Here is an 8178-nt window from a genome sequence, read left to right on the forward strand (position 1 = left end):
ATTTTTTGGCTGCGTTGGGACTTTGTTGCTGCATGCGGGCTTTCTCTAGTTGCGGCAGGTGGGGGCTATTCTTCATTGTGGTGCATGGGCTTTTCATTTCGCTGGCTTCTCTTGTTGCGGAGCATGGACTCTAGGTGCACAGGCTTCAGTAGTTGTGGCTTGCGGGCTCTAGAGCACAGGCTCAGTAGTATGGCACATGGGCTTAGTTGCTCCGCGGCATGTGGGATCTTCCCAGACCAAGGATCAAACCCATGTCCCCTGCATTGGCAGATGGATTCTTAACCGCTGCGCCACCAGAGAAGCCCAGAGTGGGACCTTTTAACGTTGTTTCCAAAGCTATTTTCTTTGGAATACTGTTCTGTGAGACTTGGTAGAAAAAGAATCCCATGATCAGAATGTTTGGGAAGCACTGAATATTTTATCCCCACGTTATACATTCAAAATGCATATTTTTTACATCAGACATAAAATTCCTAGAATAAACAAAAACTGAAAAAACAAAACAAAAAATCCTGCTAATTCGATTAATACAAGTTTTCCACTGAACACTTGTGAATGTTTTGGAGGCACTGGCTGATACTGAACACAGTCTTGGGAAGGTTGATCGAAGGAATTAAAATTCTGTAAATTATGAGGAAAACACCTTTAGGTGAGAAGAGGTGCATATGGTAGCAGGCTTCAGTATTCTGTATTTCCATTCGGGATATTGTTCTTACTTGATCCCTTCCACCCTTGATCCTTTTTCCTTTCAGTGGACTCTGTAGTAGGGATAAAGGCAAAAATGTCATTTACTACCCTAGAAGAGCTATTTACTCTAGTGTAAATATAGTGGAGGCTGGTAAAAGTGTGTTGATAATAAGACATATTAGCTTAGGTTCTCTTGGTAGCAAATAACAAAAACTAAATCAAAGTTGGATATGTGAAACCCAAGGGCAGAAATACAGCCAGGCTCAGGAAAGGTCTAGGAAGCAGCTATATCATTTCCAGTAATGTGATTGCCGAACTGCTTTTCAACAAAGGGCGTCTTCCTAATGAACTTCAAAATGAGCTCTGCTGCTTGTTGGAGTTATATATATATATATATATATATATGTTTATACATATATATATGTATACACACACACACAAGCATGCATATATACATATGATACAAAGAAAGAAAACATATATAAGTGGATGTTTTGTTATTACAACATGCATGCCAGGCATTGGTGACCATGGGAGGTCACCTCCGTGTTTCTGAGCAAGACAGCCTAACACTCATTTTTCCATTATCACTGTTGCCCAGAGTGAACTTGTCAAAGAGATACTCCACCATTCAGACTTCCAAACCCCTCCACCCCCCATCTTGCTACTCATACTTAACCATTAGTATTTGCATAATTAATGCACATAAACATTTCAGGTGAAACTGAAGACACCCTTTATTTTAATCCCTGCCCAATCCCATTCCCTTCACTTGTTCCCCAGAGGCAACTGCAATCATGATTTTCAGGCTATGGTTCTATACTTTCACTATGCACATGCACCCACATTCACCAGGTACCCCTACCTCACCCCACCCCACCCCAGTCTACCCCCATATACCTACATTATTTATAAGGGGAAGACTGATTTTGTGTTTTCCAGGGCCCCATGGAACACCTTCTCCCTCCCACTGTGGAGATCCTGAGCTGCATATGGTTGGGGTATGGCTGTGTTCAGAAACTCCTGGATACCTGTTTTAAAACTTAAAAAATGAGAGATTTGCCCACATGAATCAACCAGAGACCTTTATTTATTTATGAACCAATAACTTTATTGGAAGAAATGGAAAAACTGGAAGAAAAAAACTTAAGTGATAAAATAAAGTCCAGGAAAAGAGAGTCCTGCCCTTGTTGCCAAAAAAAAAACCAAAACCAAAACTTAAGTGAACTTCTTCTGCAAGGGCACTCTTGCCGTCTGCATGGCAGGCATGGTGACCAGGGCTCTGGTCACCCCGTGGCTCTGGGGAAGTCCAGTCCAGGCTCAGTTCTTCTTGTCGCTGTCGCCCAGAGTGAGCTTGTCAAAGAGTTACCCTGCCAGCTCGACGTCTGGGGCCCCCATCATGCTCAGGGTGGTGACATGACCCTCCAGCTGTCTGATGAACGCCACCTACTGGCTGAGGTAGTGAGTTGCCAGGAAGTGGAGCAGGTGGGGGTCGCACTTGTCGGTGGCCAGCTGGTGCAGTGGAGCAGGCTCCGGGTCACTTGCTTCTCCAGGAACAAGGCGCACTTCATGGCCTTGAGGCCGCTCTTCCACCCGTCACTGACTGGCTTCCTGATGTCTTGGAAGTTGAGGCGGCCCCCCGCGCTGGTTCTGCAGGCGCTTCAGGCCCTGGGCCCACAGTGGCGCAGGAAGAACCGGCTGAAGTGCTTCAAGGCCACGTCGTCGCGGTGGAGGTAAAAGGCCGCGGCCAGGCACACGAAAGAGGCCTGGAGCTGCAGGGTGAAATGGCTGTTGACGGCGGCCTCGCAGTCGGCGTGGTAGCTCTGGCGCACCTGCGAGGGCGGCGCGGGCAGCGTGGTGGGTGTGAAGGCCAAGGTGAAGGCGAAGCCGCGGGGCCTGCGGTACCTGTCTCGGAGTCCCTTTCACGTGATTTACCAATTTCCTTCCTCTTGGGTAAGTGCAGACTTCTCTTTTGTTTGTCAGAAAACAAAAGGCTTAGGTGTATTCTTAGAGAAAGAGCTTAACTGTGTGGATGTATTTCTCCCCTCCAGCCTCATTTGTCCTTTCACTGCCACTCAGCAAGCATTTTTTTTAACCCCTCAATGATGTTGTATGGAATGAGCCACAGTGGTAGGAAATACCATTGATCTCAAATTATCTTTCATTCATTCATTCAGTAAATATTTATTGATTACTTAATATGGCCCAGGCACTGGTATGGGATTTGGGCATATATTAGTAACAAAGAGAGACAAAGTCTGTTCCCATGAGGTTTGTCTTCTAGTGGAGAAGCAGACCAAAACAAAACAAAACAAAAAACTACTGTTTTTCTCCCTTTCTTGTCTCCAGTAAATACGTATAAGATATTACACATGTATATGATATTAAAAAGTCAATATTTTCTTAGGAGTTAAGGATGTTATAGTGGAAGACATAAGACCAATCTAGGTATTTATAATTAATTAATTCAACAGCCATTTCTATACAGTATTCCAAATATGTGTCAGTGTTTGACTCTGGAGATACACAGAAGAATCAGACATGGTCTCTGTTCTCAAGGTACAAGAAAGAGTGATGGACTGTTTTAAGTGCTCTCAATGGTTTTAAAGTTTTTGGATAAAATAGCTGTTTTCACTTAAAGTTTTATTACCATGACTTTGACTAATGTACTTTTTTGGGGGGTCCCTTTATTTCTCTTTGAAAGCTCATGCTGTGCTATAATCATTGTTTATGAAGGAAGCAAAGGATCAAATATCAACTGTCACTTTGTACACTTATCTAAGCAATTTTAGAGGCATTTAATTGTTGAGTCTGTAAAGAAATAGAATAATAACTGTCTATTTGATAAGTTGATGTTAATGATAAGATCATACATTAGAGATGGAAAAGAACTGCATGATCAGTTTCTCAGTGAGATAAAATTGTATTCTATGTTTGCTTAACACCAGTGTTTAGTCTTAATATAATTGCAATCTTTCAAAAATTTCCTTGGAATAGTCCATTGTAGACTTCACTGGAAGAATCTATTTAAATAGAAGAAATCTTGATTTTGTAGAACATTTTCTCCTTATGTCCCAAGATTATTTAATAATTAATTTATCTGGACAACTTTACTCTTCAAATATTAAAATAATATTATTGAATGGTTCTATGTGTACTAAGGGGTGATAATGGTGTTTCTCAGATTTTTTATCCCTCATCATTACTCCCTAGGTTAGAAGATAATGTTAAAATACATGTTATAACTAAGAGAAACCTAAGGTTTAAAATCTAACTTTTTTAAGGGAAATCAATAAACTAGCATGAACTGGAACCTCAAATTTCCATGAAGGAAATATACATATATCTAAACAAAAACATTGCATCCAGTTTTTCTTTAATGAGGAATGTAAAGCTAAGTACAAACACAGAATGAAAAAACTTCAGAGCAGATGATGTTTTTAGAAAAATTTAAAATTTTATTTTTTTAATGTATTTATTTTATTTTTTAATTTTTGGCTGCATTGGGTCTTTGTTGGATGTGGGCTTTCTCTAGTTGCAACGAGTGGGGGCTACTCTTTGTTGCAGTGCATGGGCGTCTCATTGCGATGGCCTCTCTTGTTACGGAGCACGGGCTCTAGGTGCTTGGGCTTCAGTAGTTGTGGCATGCCGGCTCAGTAGTTGTGGCACATGGGCTTAGTTGCTCCATGTCATGCGGGATCTTCCCGGACCAGGGCTTGAATGGATGTTCCCTGCATTGGCAGGTGGTTTCTTAAGCAGTGTGCCACCAGGGAAGCCCCCGAAATTAAAAAAATTTGATAATCAAATTTTATAGTTTATAACTTGGTCTGTGCTAAGATAATGTCTTTTAAAATATCAATCTAGGACTATAAGATGAAGGTTTCTTTGAAATGTTTGTGGTCAGTGTTGGTATTATGTTAGGATTCTCCAGAAAAACAGAACCAATAGAAGATATATTTGTATATTATATAAAATAAAGAATTAGCTCACGTGATTATGGAGGCTGACAAGTCTCAAAATCTGCAGTTGCCGTACTTGAGACCAGGAGAGTCCATGGTGTAGGTCCAGTGCAAAGGCCAGGAGGCTCAAGACCCAGGAAATTCAAGTTGAAGGCAGGAAAAAACAATGTCCCTGCTCCAAGGCAGTCAGGCAAGAGGAGTTCCTGCTTACTCAGAGGAAGGTCAGCATTTTTATTTTATTCAGGCCTTCAAATGATTGTATGAGGCTCATCGACTTTAAGGAAAGCAATCTGCTTTACTTAGTCTACTATTTCAAATGTTAACCTCATGGAAAAACACCCTTTCAGGCACAAACGATAATATTTGACTAAATATCTGGGTACCCCCTTTGAAGTTGACATATAAAAATTAGCTATCACAGTATTATTCATGATAAATGCAGAGTCAACAAATAAAAATTCTCATGCTATAATCTGCAAAAACTGTTTTGACTTTCAGTTCCCTTCATTAATTTACAAATGTTAAAGAACTAATAGTTGCACAACTGATATTAGACAATAAGTTCTGACTCCATGTCAATGATTAGCTCTCATTCATTCATTCAGCATATTTCTATTGAGCACCTATTATATGACAGGTATTTTCTAGGTACTAACATAAAAACTTGTTCTATAAGCTCCTCATATTTGTATTTCTTTTGTAGCTAAGTGCTAGTAAATGTTACACATAATTCCTTCTTTGAAAATTAATAGATGAAGTAGGATCAATGGTATAATCTTAAGGAAGTAGACCATAAGTAGCAGCAGTTGGTGGCTTATCTCACTCTCTGTGTTTTGTGTGTGTGTGTGTGTGTGTGTATACATACGTATAAATAAATCATTTAATGAGAGGTAGTGAAAAGTGATACATCAATATTCTATATCTCTGGGCTGTTCACTCTGCATTACCTCATTATTACAGATACTGGATTAGATTTGATTCTTATTACCCATATTTTACAGATAAAGAAATTGTGAATTAAAGTATGTAACATGATCAAACACAGAGCTTATAAATAGCAGAGAGTGACACTCTGAATTGGATTCCTCTCTAGGTAGTTTGGGAAGTTTGGCTGGACCATGAGCTCCATTAGAACAAAGACTGTTCAACTTGTGATGCTAAATTTCACATAGTAGGGGCTCAAAAATATAAATTAAAATATTGAGTGGCCTATGAAAAGCTTTAGTCTCATTATTTCTCCAAATTAAAAAAATGAGTGGGAGTAGATGTTGAATATATATTTAAACTCTGTTTCCTTTAGAAGGAAAAAAAATCAAAGACACCCAATGGTGATAAATTACTATTATAATTTTACTTTAATATGCATAAACATAAAACCAGGCATAGAAATTGGTATGCTTTTATAACTGTAAACCAGACAATTTGTAAATATATGCAAATACAACTATAAAACTATTAAAATTAAGAAGTTCCAGTTACGCATCCGATTATGCATTTTGTCTTAAACACAGTCCCTTGTCACTGAGAACATACTAGTTGACGAGATGCAGGTTTCCTTTAGAGTGCGCCATGTCTGTGTCCCGACATCCGTGAAAGATCTTAGCGCTCTACCACCCTTCTTTACTGAAGACATGACGTACTTTAGCTCATATGATGATTCATAATGTACTTTTGCTTTCAGGTAGTGGAAGTCATCATTCAAATATTGTCTGTCCATGTTCTCTTTTATTAGTTTGTGAAAAGTAATTCTGATGCAGTTTGTTGATTTCATGAAATACCATTAAAAGCCTCAGTAACTTCAATAACTGAAGAGGCTGTTCAAACTGGAAATTGAGGGGGAAGAGAACTACTGACAGAATTTTAAGGGATGACACTCTTCCCTTTGAGTTTCATTCTATTAAACTATTTTTCACCTCCCAGTCATCACTTTAAAAGGAAATTTTAGTGTTTGCAGCTGGTAAAATGTGACTATAAGGGTGGACATGCGACAGTTGTCCTTTTTACACTAGAACATGCCAGCCTAGCAGCAGTCACACTCAGTGTGATTCAGAACACACACGCAGGCATGGACAGTGAGTTTGTGCTGCTGCATTGAGCTATAGACAGATGCAGATAATTCTGAAAATGCTTCCAGTAATTTTTCATTTGGATGTAAACACAAGAACAGATCCATGGAATTCACCAATACAGGTAGAGAACACTGAGTTAGAATGGCATGGACACACCATATATCTAGTCAATAACTATCTAGGACCTAATATATTCCAGCTTTGTGCTAAATGCTGAATGATTGCAACAGGCGTTGACTTTAATCTCATGGGCCCTAGAGTCGGTTTCAGTTCACTATGTTCACTGACAGAATGTATATGGGATGGATGTAAAATTAGATGCTAATGAGTTGATAATAGAATATGTATATATATATTGAAATATTCATATATATTCAATAATATTTTGTTTGAAATCTTTACTACTATTGTCACAGATCCAGAAATTGCTACAGACGTTCTCATACCTTTTCCTACATAGCAATTAGGTTTAGGGAAAATATTTTTGGTGGAATGGTGTTAGTCAACCTACAAATCCAGAATGTCTTGGTTGAAAGTGTAGATACTTTGTTTCACTAAAATCAAGTGTAAGTTTTTCCAAACAAGTTAGGAAAAAAATGCAAAATCCTTATAAAATGTTCCTTATGATTCCATACCTTACTATACTATTAACCCAATGTGTTAATAAGCTTGTATTTAATGTAATCATTATTCTTCATAATTTGACATGAGTAATGTGCTCTCACATGTTAATTTTCTAAATTTTTTTTTTTTTTGCGGGACGTGGGCCTCTCACTGTTGTGGCCTCTCCCGCTGCGGAGCAGAGGCTCCGGATGCACAGGCCCAGCAGCCATGGCTCACGGGCCCAACCGCACTGCGGCACGCGGGATCCTCCCGGTTCGTGCCCCCCGCAACGGCAGGCGGACTCTCAACCACTGCACCACGAGGGAAGCCCTAATTTTCTAAACTTTTTAACTATATTCTCAATGACTTATTTGCTGATTTCCTTTTTTATAAAAATATGATACCTCAACCAACCACTGTGAAACTCAGCAAAAAGTACAGTTTCCAAAGTAAATGTTTTGTAAAGTGTTTCCTGTGTATTATTCACATTTATTACTTTTCCTCTGACCTTTTTATATTTCAGTTCATACATGAAAAATAAACAATGTCCTTTTGACTTATTTTCTTGAAGTCTTTTGCCATTTTCCAAATATATCTGAGTAGTTAAGGTCAGTTAAACCTATTTAAAGTTTCAAATTTCTAGGAAATATCTGATATTTAGTAACTTTCTGCCCAAATGATTTTAAATCTCATTTATTATAAAGTGAATTAAAAGATTGGCATACATTCTTTAAATAGAAAGATTATCAACCTGCTTTTGCTAATGTAGATGGTGCTCTTAAGTTCTGATTTCATACATGACAAACAACCCAGGATTAAAGGCTCATTAATAATCTGCCAAATACTGTCAGCTGTATGAC

The 8178-nt window shown here is 38.7% G+C and overlaps 1 pseudogene across 1 annotated transcript; it reads right to left on the reverse strand.

The window, feature by feature from the left end:
• Nucleotides 1-2007: 2007 nt before the first annotated feature.
• On the reverse strand, nt 2008-6363 carry LOC307070071 (ferritin heavy chain-like; annotated as a pseudogene). Its single transcript has 2 exons — nt 6287-6363; nt 2008-2592 (listed from the first exon to the last, which is right to left on the reverse strand). The product of its transcript is annotated as a ferritin heavy chain-like (transcript).
• Between the last annotated feature and the right edge of the window lie 1815 nt (nt 6364-8178).

The sequence above is a fragment of the Hyperoodon ampullatus genome (genome assembly GCF_949752795.1).
Source record: "Hyperoodon ampullatus genome assembly, contig: scaffold_390, whole genome shotgun sequence".
NCBI lineage: Eukaryota > Metazoa > Chordata > Mammalia > Artiodactyla > Ziphiidae > Hyperoodon > Hyperoodon ampullatus.